The sequence below is a fragment of the Pseudorasbora parva genome, chromosome 1, assembly GCF_024679245.1.
Source record: "Pseudorasbora parva isolate DD20220531a chromosome 1, ASM2467924v1, whole genome shotgun sequence".
Classification (NCBI taxonomy): Eukaryota; Metazoa; Chordata; class Actinopteri; order Cypriniformes; family Gobionidae; genus Pseudorasbora; species Pseudorasbora parva.
Window position 1 is genome coordinate 6,495,233 of NC_090172.1, and position 12,687 is coordinate 6,507,919.

A 12,687-nucleotide genomic window follows, 5' to 3' on the forward strand; every position below is an offset into this window, starting at 1 on the left:
ATAAAGTGATTTGATTTGATGATGCATTTGGGTCAAACACTACCGTGTTTTGTAGTAAGTTCATCTGCACGTTGTTGTGGTTGTGCAGTAAAAAGTCTGTTTGATTTTTAAGGTCTTGTTTATTTCTGTACAATAAAGAATTTGGGGTCACACTTTATATTAGGTGTCTTTTTCTACTATACTTGCATAAAATAAATGGTAAGACTTGAATTTATAGTGTCCTTATTAAACAGTTACTGTAGTAATTGCTATAAATTGTCCATAATTACATGCAAATAACCCTACAACAAACCCTAATCCTAACCTTATAGTAAGTTCATGTTAATTATTATTACTCAGTACTTAAATAGGCTATATTATTACACTTTTACACGAACGCCTTCAAACAAAGTGTATGGTGAACAAATTAATAGATGCCTCAGCCGAGTCCAAAGTCTGGAAAAACCTGCACGTAACCTTTTCACAGGCATTTTGTTTTCATAGTTAGACAGATATCGTGATGTATCATTATAGGATTGTCTAGCAATATATTGATTATCGAAGAATTGCTCTATCATGATATTATTGGTACACACAGAGAAAGAAAGTGTCAAATTTGAACTACGGCAGGCGCTACACTTTCTGTGTAAGTTGAATACATAAGGCTGTCTGGAGGAGGCTAATGTACTTTATAATTCGCTTCAGAAAGCCTTTATTAACCCCCGTACCCGTGTGGGTTTCTTTTATAATGGATGGATGCACGTTTTTAGGCTTAACATTTTGGTTTGCCATTCACTGCCATAATAAAGCTTGGAGGAGCCAGGACATTTTTTAATATAACTTTGATTGTATTTGTCTGAAAGAAGAATGTCATACACACGTAGGACAGCTTGAGGGTGAGTGAATTATGGGGTAATTTAATTTTTTGGGTGAACTATCTCTTTATGGTATGTATTTGCACTCTAAGGCATTACACTATAATAATAAGCCTTGGATTACGAGTAGCATTAAGAACCTGCTGAATCAGAAAAAGGAGGCATTTAAGGCTGGTGACAGGGACAGGGCCAGGACTATTCAACATGATCTGAAAAGAAACATAAGGAAGGCCAGAGGGGAATTGTGGCAAGGGGGGCGTGGTTCAGCGAGGTCTGCAGCGGGAGAGAGGGCCGCGGGACGAGCGGTAAGTGAGTGGGTTGGACGCAGATTAATAACACCTGTCTCTTGTTCTAGTAATGAGCGCGGAGACGGGATAAAACACCAGCGGAACCGGAGACCGAGGAGAGAGAGAGTCGGACTGTTGATGCGAGGAGACCCTGAGATATCCGGAAGCCGGAAGTGCGTGACCCGGAAGCGAAACTGAGCATATACAGAGACAAACACACGCTGAAGCGTGCACGTTTATTGTTTTGAGTTATTGAGAATAAAGAGCATCAACAGTCCTGCCGACCCCCGTGTCCTCTTCCTTCCTCACTATATCGAACTTGTTACACTGGTGCCGAAACCCGGGAAGGAAGCAGGACAGAGCCGCCGCCATGACAACGCCCTCCGCCTCGCCATTTGCGGAGATCATCACCTCGCTCGCGGCCCTCCACCAGGAACATCACACGGCGTTGCTGGACCTTCGGACTGAACAGGAGCGCCGCTTCGCGGCCATAGTCCAAGGCCAGCAAGAGGACCGCGAGCAGTTCCGGAGCTGGATGGACCGGGAGGTTCGCGCCGAGGCCGCTGGGCGGGCCAGCGCACCGGTGCACGTGCCCCTACAGAAGATGGGGCCGGAAGATGACCCCGAGGCCTTCGTGGATCTCTTCCAAAAAGCCGCGGAGGCCTGCGGGTGGCCCCGGGCACAGTGGCCGGTGCGCCTCATCCCTCTGCTATCAGGCGAAGCCCAGGCGGCCGCGCAACATCTACCGGTTGCGAACCTCCTGGACTATGATGATCTGAAGCGGGCCATCCTTCAGCGGGTCGGCCGGACCCCAGAACAACACCGCCAGCGTTTCCGCTCCCTGGAGTGGGGCGAGTCCGGTCGACCCTTCGCACTGGCCCAACAGCTCCGGGACGAGTGCCGCAGATGGCTGCTGGCCGGCGGCAGCGACGTGGACCATGTCGTCGATCTGGTGGTGCTGGAGCAGTTCATCACTCGGCTCCCCAGGAAGACCGCCGAGTGGGTCCAGTGCCACCGGCCCACGTCGCTGGAGACGGCCATCAATTTGGCGGAGGACCACCTGGTGGCGTGCCCGGGGGTCGGCGCACCCCCACTAACTTCTCCCTCTCTCTCTCCCCCTTCTCTCTCTCTCTCTCGACCTGTCCCTCTCCCCAGGTCCCGCCCTCCAGGCCCTCCTCGCGTTCCCCCCAGAGGCCGGGGTGGGATGGGCCTTGGACCGTCTGGGAGTTCGCGGGTCCCGCCCAGGGGGGCGGGGCCGCTGGGGACTGGTAGTGACTATGGCTCCGGTTCCGGCCCCTATCCGCGCTCAGCCTCCAACCCACTCCCCGCCGCCGGGGCTGGCCTGCTGGCGGTGCGGTGATCCGGATCATTTTGTGGACCGATGTCCGATGATGGACATCGGAACAATGATCCGGATCCCGGACGTCCAGCGGACCACCCCCGATCAAGCAGGAGAGTACCAAATTCCTGTAAGTATCAAGGGGGGTACATATCAGGCCTTGGTGGATTCAGGATGTAACCAAACCTCGATCCATCAAAGCCTGATTCAGCCTGGGGCATTGGATACAAGCCGCGTGGTTAAGGTGCGGTGTGTGCACGGGGATGTGGTGGAATATCCGATTGTCCCAGTCACGATACAGTTTAGGGGAGAAAAGCATAGTGTTGAGGTGGCGGTTAGTCCCCACCTCCGGCATCCGCTAATTCTGGGGACGAATTGGCCCGCCTTTTCGGCGTTATTGGGGTCGTTGTGCGCGGATGCCGCTTGGGAAAACAAGGCTAGGAACGGGGCGGTGCGAGTGCAGGTTGGCGAGGCTGATACGGGGCCCTTGGGAACGGCTTCAGAGGAACCAAGCGGGGTTGAGAGACTGATTCTCTCGGACCGCGATGACTTCCCTCTGGAGCAGTCTCAAGACGAGACGCTAAAACATGCGTTTCAGCAGGTCCGCACGATCGACGGTCAGTCCCTCCAACCCGCATTGCCCGTCACGTATCCTTATTTTGCCATAATTAAAGATAGGTTGTATCGAGTGACCCAAGACGCTCAGACAAAAATGGATACAACCCAATTGTTAGTACCAAAGAGCCGCCGGGAAATGCTTTTTCAGGCGGCTCATTCTAACCCGATGGCGGGCCACCTGGGACAGGCGGCCACGCTGAATCGTTTAATGACCCGATTCTTTTGGCCAGGCATTTATGACAATGTGCGCAGGTGGTGCGCGTCTTGTCCTGAATGTCAGTTGGTGAACCCACTGGCCGCCCCAAAAGCGCCATTGCGCCCCCTTCCATTAATGCAGGTCCCCTTCGAGAGAATTGCGATGGACCTCATCGGGCCATTAGAACGATCCGCACGCGGGCATCGTTTTGCGCTAGTTATCGTGGACTACGCAACACGATACCCGGAAGCAGTGGCTCTCCGCAACATCTCGGCGAAGAGTGTTGCGGACGCACTGTTTCGTTTAATCTCCCGGGTGGGGATTCCGAAAGAAATCCTCACTGATCAAGGCACGGCGTTTATGTCACGCACGTTAAGCGAATTGTATGGATTATTGGGCATTAAATCCATTCGAACCAGCGTCTATCACCCACAAACAGACGGGTTGGTCGAACGATTTAATCGCACTCTTAAATCCATGATCCGTAAATTCGTACAAGAAGACGCCAAGAATTGGGATCGGTGGTTAGAACCCCTCTTATTTGCTGTGCGCGAGGTCCCGCAAGCCTCCACGGGGTTTTCCCCCTTCGAGCTTCTCTACGGGCGTCAGCCACGGGGGGTGCTGGACGTCCTACGAGAAACTTGGGAGGAGGGGCCGTCGTTGGCCAAAAACGAAATTCAGTACGTCATGGACTTGCGAACAAAACTCCACACATTGGGGCGGCTATCTAGGGAGAATTTGTTGCAAGCCCAGGACCGCCAGAGCCGGTCATATAACAGGGGTACTAAACTGCGCAAATTCACACCGGGAGAGAAAGTGCTCGTTTTACTCCCAACCTCGAGCTCAAAATTAATGTCGAAGTGGCAGGGGCCGTTTGAGGTCGCACGACAGATAGGAGAGCTCGATTATGAAGTGATACGATCCGATAGGAACGGGGCACGTCAAATATACCACCTCAATCTGCTGAAAAAATGGAATGAGGTGGAATCGGTGTTGTTGGCAACGGTGATCGGGGGAGAGGATGATCTCGGGCCAGAGGCGAGCATTAAGGCGCAATCAGTCGCACTGGCCCCTGGGGGAGACCACCTCTCACCGTTACAACTCGCTGATTTATCGAAGTTGCAAGCGGAGTTCGCTGACGTGTTCTCGCCCCTACCGGGACGTACCGACTTGATTCAGCACCATATCGAGACCGAGCCGGGCGTGGTAGTTCGCAGCCGGCCGTATCGCTTGCCTGAACACAAGAAAAAAGTAGTTCAGGACGAATTAGGCGCAATGCTCGACATGGGAGTAATCGAGGAGTCCAACAGTGACTGGGCGAGCCCGATAGTCTTGGTCCCCAAGACGGACGGCTCGGTCAGGTTCTGTGTGGACTACCGCAAGGTGAACGCTGTGTCGAAGTTCGACGCGTATCCAATGCCACGGGTTGACGAATTGCTTGATCGGTTAGGCTCGGCTCGATTTTATTCGACACTGGACTTAACAAAGGGCTATTGGCAGATCCCCTTGTCTCCATTGTCCAAAGAAAAAACAGCTTTCACCACGCCGTTCGGATTACACCAATTTGTCACGCTTCCGTTCGGCTTGTTCGGGGCGCCCGCGACCTTCCAGCGACTCATGGATAGGATTTTGCGTCCCCATGCTGCATATGCTGCTGCGTACCTAGATGACATAGTGATTTATAGTCACGACTGGCAGCGGCATATGCAGCATGTGAGGGCGGTCCTGAGGTCGCTGAGGAGAGCGGGGCTCACGGCCAATCCGAAGAAGTGTGCGATTGGGCGGGTGGAAGTAAGGTATCTGGGCTTCCACTTGGGTCATGGGCAGGTGCGTCCCCAAATTGATAAGACTGCCGCAATTGCAACCTGTCCGAGGCCCAAGACCAAAAAGGAGGTAAGACAGTTCTTGGGGCTGGCGGGATATTATAGACGGTTTATACCAAATTATTCGGACCTCACCAGCCCTTTGACTGACCTTACTAGAAAGGGGCTACCAGATACGGTCCAGTGGACGGAGCCGTGTCAACAGGCTTTTACCCAAGTAAAGGCTGCCCTATGTGGCGGGCCGCTGTTACACTCCCCTGACTTTTCTCTCCCTTTCTTGTTGCAGACCGACGCGTCGGACAGGGGGCTGGGCGCAGTCCTGGCCCAGGAGGTGGAGGGGGGAGAGCGGCCGGTGCTGTACATTAGCCGTAAGCTCTCCAAGAGAGAAGCTAAGTACAGCACCATAGAAAAGGAGTGTTTGGCCATCAGATGGGCCGTTCTCACCCTCCGCTATTACCTCCTGGGGCGGGAGTTCACTCTCTGTTCGGACCACGCTCCTCTCCAATGGCTCCACCGCATGAAGGATACCAACGCGCGGATCACCCGTTGGTATCTGGCTCTTCAGCCGTTTAAGTTCAAGGTGGTCCACAGGCCGGGTGCTCAGATGGCTGTGGCCGATTTCCTCTCCAGAAATGGGGGGGGGGGGGCTGCAGGCCGGACGGCTCCCCGGCCTGAGTCGGGCGGTGGGGGTATGTGGCAAGGGGGGCGTGGTTCAGCGAGGTCTGCAGCGGGAGAGAGGGCCGCGGGACGAGCGGTAAGTGAGTGGGTTGGACGCAGATTAATAACACCTGTCTCTTGTTCTAGTAATGAGCGCGGAGACGGGATAAAACACCAGCGGAACCGGAGACCGAGGAGAGAGAGAGTCGGACTGTTGATGCGAGGAGACCCTGAGATATCCGGAAGCCGGAAGTGCGTGACCCGGAAGCGAAACTGAGCATATACAGAGACAAACACACGCTGAAGCGTGCACGTTTATTGTTTTGAGTTATTGAGAATAAAGAGCATCAACAGTCCTGCCGACCCCCGTGTCCTCTTCCTTCCTCACTATATCGAACTTGTTACAGGAATATAAAAGGAAGTTGGAGAGGAAACTTCAGAACGGCAGTACAAGGGAAGTGTGGAAGGGCATGAGAGCCATTACTGGCTTCAAGGGGAAAGGGGATGTGATGTCAGGGGATACTATAATGGCCAATGAGTTCAACTGCTTTTACAGCAGGTTCGACCCTGCATGCACTCCCTTACCATCTCTAACCAACAGCTGCACCATCCCTGCTGCTGTCTCTTGTTCTATCCCACCAAGCGGCTCTATCACTGATACTTCCGCCTCCTGCTCTGTTCCATCCAGCGGCTTGACCGTCTATACTGCTGCCTCCGGCTCTGTTCCATCCAGCAGCTCTGCCACCTATACTGCTGCCAACTGCTCTGTTCCATTCCGCAGCCCTACCATCTATAATGCTGCCAACTGCTCTGTCCCATCCTGCGGCTCTACCATCTCTACTGCTGCCTCCGGCTCTGTTCCATCCAGCAGCTCTACCATCTCTACTGCTGCCTCCTGCTCTGTTCCACCCAGCGGCTCTACCATCTCTACTGCTGCCTCATGCTCTGTTCCATCCAGCGGCTCTACCATCTATACTGCTGCCTCCTGCTTTGTTCCATCCTGCGGCTCTAACATCTATACTGCTGCCTCCTGCTCTGATCCACCCAGCAGCTTTACCATCTATACTGCTGCCTCCTGCTCTGATCCATCCAGCGGCTCTACCATCTCTACTGCTGCCTCCTGCTCTGTTCCATCCAGCGGCTCTACCATCTCTACTGCTGCCTCCTGCTCTGTTCCATCCAGCAGCTCTACAATCTCTACTGCCGCCTCATGCTCTGTTCCATCCAGCAGCTCTACAATCTCTACTGCTGCCTCCTGCTCTGTGCCATCCAGCGGCTCTACCATCTATACTGCTGCCTCATGCTCTGATCCACCCAGCGGCTCTACCATCTCTACTGCTGCCTCCTGCTCTGTGCCATCCTGCGGCACTAACATCTATACTGCTGCCTCCTGCTCTGTTACACCCAGCGGCTCTACCATCTCTACTGCTGCCTCATGCTCTGATCCACCCAGCGGCTCTACCATCTCTACTGCTGCCTCCTGCTCTGATCCACCCAGCGGCTCTACCATCTATAATGCTGCCCCCTGCTCCGTTACACCCAGCGGCTCTACCATCTATAATGCTGCCAACTACTCTTTTCCACCCAGCAGCTCTACCATCTATACTGCTGCCTCCTGCTCTGTTCCACCCAGCAGCTCTACCATCTATACTGCTGCCTCCTGCTCTGTTACACCCAGCGGCTCTACCCTCTATACTGCTGCCTCCTGCTCTGTTCCACCTAGCGGCTCTACCATCTATAATGCTGCCTCCTGCTCTGTTCCACCTAGCGGCTCTACCATCTATAATGCTGCCAACTGCTCTGCTTTTGTTGGCTATTTCAGTGTTGATGAGGTGCGGATGGAGATGAGAAGAGTGCGCCCTTATAAATCTGCGGGCCCGGATGGAATTTTACCTCGGGTCATAAAGGATTGTGCGTCAGAGTTGGCTGTGCCTTTACACGCCATTTTTAACACGAGTCTACAAACTGGGCAGGTTCCAGTTAGGTGGAAGACATCATGCATTGTCCCGGTGCCCAAAGTAGGGAGACCGGCGGGGGTCAAGGACTATAGACCAGTGGCTCTGACATCTGTGATTATGAAGACCTTTGAGAGGCTTCTGCTACGGATATTGAAACCCCAAGTTCAGCAAGCACTTGATCCACTACAGTTCGCATATCAAGGAAATGTGGGAGTGGAGGACGCGGTCTTGTATATGCTCCATCGGACTCTGTCTTTCTTAGAAGGATCTGGGGGATATGTCAGAATAATGTTCTTTGACTTCTCAAGTGCATTTAACACTATTCAGCCCTTGATCCTTAGAGAGAAACTCGAGGGATTAGGTTTGGATTCTACATTCATTGAGTGGATATCGAATTACTTAGGAAACCGGCCACAGTATGTCAGACTGGGAAATGCTGTCTCGGGAACTGTTATGACAAACATCGGAGTTCCACAGGGAACAGTGCTTTCCCCTTTCCTCTTCACCCTATATACAACTGACTTCGCATATAAGTCTAGTTCGTGCCACATCCAAAAATATTCAGATGATACAGCAGTGGTGGCATGTGTGAAGGGAGGGGACGAGGTGGAGTACAGGAGGGTACTTGAGGATTTCACACACTGGAGCAGGTGCAATGGCCTCAACCTTAATATAACTAAAACAAAGGAGATGATTGTAGACTTTAGAAGGCAGAAGACTCATCATCCGTCTGTGTTGATCGGTGGAGAAAGCATCGAGGTGGTCCCCACCTATAAATATCTGGGTGTCCATCTCGATAACAAACTTGACTGGTCCGTTCATGCTAATGTAGCATATAAGAAAGGTCAGAGCAGACTCTTCTTTCTCAGAAGACTCAAATCATTCGATGTCTGCAATGATATGTTGTACCTTTTTTATCAGTCTGTTGTTGCCAGTGCTATATTCTTCAGTGTTGTGTGCTGGGGGAACTGCCTGACTGTCAGAGACAGTAAACGGCTAGATAAACTGGTCAAAAAATGTGGGTCGGTCCTGGGGAGAGGCGTGGACTCTGTGGGAGTTTTGGCAGAGAGAAGAATGATGAGCATGACACAGGCCATCCTCAACAACAGCAGTCATCCTTTACATGACTTTTTGGTAGCTCAGAAGAGCACACGTAGCGATCGGCTTCTCTCTCTGTGCTGTAGGACTGAACGATTCCGGAGATCTTTTGTACCGGCTGCTATAAGACTTTACACTGAATGCCGATGATTTGCTCTTTATTACTATTGATAGTAACTCTTAACTAAATTTATGTATTTATTTATTATTTGTCGTTATTTATTTATTGCTTGGGCAGAATGTGTTTTTGTTTTTATTTTTATCTGTTTTTAATTCTTGCACTTACTGTGTCTGTTTCTTATGGAATGCTACTCGACACCTGAATTTCCCCTGCTGGGGATGAATAAAGTATTTATCTATCTATCTATCTATCTATAGCTTTCCGCACCTTTAGTTTGATTTACATACATGTTTTTTTAAGGGTACTGCCCCAGTGACAATCTGTTGTACACCTAAAGGTACAACTCTGACACTCTTTTTCTTTGTGTGTATCGTGAGCAATGTATCGTATCATAAGCTCCTGCGATTAGTAGTGTGCAGAATATATTTAAACAAGTGAAGCTAATTTGGCACAGGTGTTTACCTTTACACCGCTGTGTGTGTGTTTGTGTTGTGCAGTATTTATTGGGCTGATGGAGATTGTGCAACAAGGAACTAACTGAGTAAACATAATAAAAAAAACATGTTTTCCAAAAGGAATGTGATGTTTTTGTTGGTAATAGACTCAATTAAGGGCAGACAAATAGAAGTTTAAAAATGGTCTGGAGAAACTTTTTAAACTTCCTTTGAGCAGTTTGAGCAGTAGCCATACAGTGACCTGAACCAACCATATTTATGTCCTAAGGTACGGTACTCAAACATACTACAAAGAATAACATGGTATCTCTAAAAACTTTGTGGTGTAGTACCACAAATTCACATTGCAAATTGGTTTGTGTGAATACAAGCTAAAGCCAGAATGCTGGAAAAGACCATGTTACATTACTGAGAACAATCAATAAACTGCATTAATTGTCATTAAGGGTGCTTTCACACCTGCCTCATTTAGTTCGGTTGAATCGTACTAGAGTTCGTTTCCCTCTTTGGTGCGGTTCGTTTGGTCAGGTCTGAAAGCAGCAATCGCACTCGGGTGCGCACCAAAAGCGGACCAAACAAGCGTACCGAGACCTCCTTGAAGAGGTGGTCTCGGTACGTTTTCAAACGAACTCTGGAGCGGTTCATTTCTGGTGAGAACGTGATCCGACCTCGAACAGAACCAACTGCAAAAGTACTGATCATTTTTGGACTAAACCAGCTGCCGTAGTTAGCTGCGCTGACATTGTGTGCATGACATTACCTGATAGATCGTTGATGCGCGCTCGCCGTCTGCAGTGCATTAGAATGTTGTTTTCACGTCGCATCCGCGCTTCATTATAGAAATGTTTTGTTTGCATACTGTGGTAAATACACAAAGTGTAGTGGATTATGGCCAGGGACAAAACCAGCCCGCGCAGTTGTCTCTCCATAGTGTTATTATAGTTTGCTGGCTTTGCCTCTTCTGTTGGAATTTTCCCACATGTAACGTAAATTCTGACCAATCGAAAAGCAGTTTAGGAAATACGCCATGGCCAATGAGTGATGTGGATGTTGTCACGTGCCTGCGTTTTGGTTCGTTTCAAGTGGTTCGGACCAAAGCAATCAGTGTGGTGTGAAAAGGAACCAAAAAAGCTGAAAAATGCAACAATGTATAATTGTTTGCCCTTGTTTCGGATCAAATGAACCGAACTAGAGATGTGAAAGCACCCTAAAAATCATTAATACTTTTCATAATTTGGAAAATCATTGTTATTAAAAGTATGAAATAGTGCTCTGCTCTGCTATGGCGCTTCAAGCTTGACGTCGACTAGTCGCTAGTCCACATTTACGGTTCAATTTCCAACAGTTAAAATTACAAATAAATGCATATCTGAGAGTATTGTTCATTGTATAAGCTAATCACCGTTCTAAACTAAGACACTGCTCCACTCACACACACACACACACACACACACACACACACACACACACACACACACACACACACACACACACACACACACACACACACACACACACATGTTGGTCTATGTGGTTTACAGGGACTCTCCATAGGCGTAATGGATTTTATACTGTACAAACCGTATTTTCGATCCCCTTACACTGCCCCTACCCCTAAACCTACCCATCACATGAAACATTCTGCATTTTTACTTTCTCAAAAAAACATCATTTAGTATGTTTTTAAGGCCATTTGAATTATGAGGACATTTGATATGTCCTCATAAACCACATTTATAGTGTAATACCAGTGTAATACCCATGTAGTTATACACATTTGTGTCCTTATAAACCACATAAACAGGCTCTCACACACACACACACACACACACACACACACACACACACACACACACACACTCACACACACACACACACAGGATCACTCTATCCCCCACAGGACTAAATCCCCCAGCTTCACTATTAGTAGAGAGATACTGGCAGGTAGAATTAATTTACACGCAATCGCTCTGTCACTAATACATTCATATATATATATATATATAACATTTACTGTGCGACTTTATCTGTGTCTGATTTAGAAAGAGCAGAAATCTGTGAGCAATATAACGACCCAAAGACAAAAGATCTGATTAAAATAAGCTGTTAAAGCCTTGTGGGCAGTGCTGTGTCATTTGCCATAGATGTGCACAAGGCAACACAGCCATTTTACGTTTAAAAAAACGTCGACAGCCCTAACTTCTAGGCTAAAACGAGGCAAATTTGGGCTGTCAGTGAAAATTGAACAGGCGTCTTACCATAGCCCAAGAGTAGACTAGTCACCGAGAACATGAGCATGCCAAAGAAATGAAACCAAACAAATTGTCATCACTGTTGTTGACTTACATGACAATTTATATAGTTATTTTGGCAAAAACGACATGTAACCAAATTCAAGGCTATTTTGCTAGAAGTGGGTTACTCGTAGCCGGATTATATCGGGTCTAAAGTTAACCGAGAAGGTGAAAGGATGGCTATTGCTTGCTGGGAACCTGCGTTCGACTTTCAGCTCGAGGTTCAGGCTTATTTGTTAATTAATGACGAGTGACTAGTTGACTTTGACTTTTATCACATAAATGTCAACTCAAAAAAGCAGTTGTACCCCTAATAGATACACGGTGAAAGGTGTCTTTCCCTTCATCTTCACTGCTCAATCCTGTTAAGCTTCCACATTCAGCCTGATTCTTGTGGCGTGTGTGAGACGCCCTATTATTTTCAAGGCGGTGTGCTGGACCAGAGTACACCGTGGCAGCTGTTTGACAGTGTTGACGCTGTGCAGGTGAAGTCAGTACATCTGGTGGTACAGTTAAGCAGCTTGCAGTGCGAGCCTCTGTCCTCCCATGATCCTCTGCTAACAGTACATGTGCAATAGCACCCATCTGCTGGCCCTGCAGTCACTGAAGTTACTCATCACAACAACCCATACTGCTAATGACTCCTCATACACTCAGCACAGCAGGTTGGTGAAGTAATGCTGCTATCCTAATTTTCATATGCTCTATCTTTTGTCTTTCACCCCCTCTATCTGGCCTCTATCTATGGCCTGTGCTCTCTCAGGTCCAGTGCCTGTTTTGTGTATTTCGGCAGAAGCCAGCGCTGTGAGGAAACAGCTGTTCTCTGAGGTATGTGCATATTTGGAAACAGAATGTAGAATTAATGCCTGGATATTTCACCCAAAATCTCTCTGAAGTCATTGTGTAATTTTCAAATGATTCATTTTATAGATAAATGGCAGTTTGTTCCTCATGCTAACCTGTTACATGGCATCATGACTTGGAAAA

At 49.0% G+C, this 12,687-nt stretch overlaps 1 protein-coding gene across 4 annotated transcripts in view; it reads left to right on the top strand.

Moving 5' to 3' along the window:
- The window catches only part of bmal1b (basic helix-loop-helix ARNT like 1b), a 37,453-nt gene that overhangs the window by 2,074 nt on the left and 22,692 nt on the right, over positions 1-12,687 (top strand). For all 4 annotated transcript variants that reach the window (XM_067460461.1, XM_067412413.1, XM_067412471.1 and 1 more), the window contains exon 2: positions 12,464-12,528. The gene's annotated coding sequence lies outside the window, so the exon portion shown is untranslated. The remainder of the gene's footprint in view (positions 1-12,463; positions 12,529-12,687) is intronic.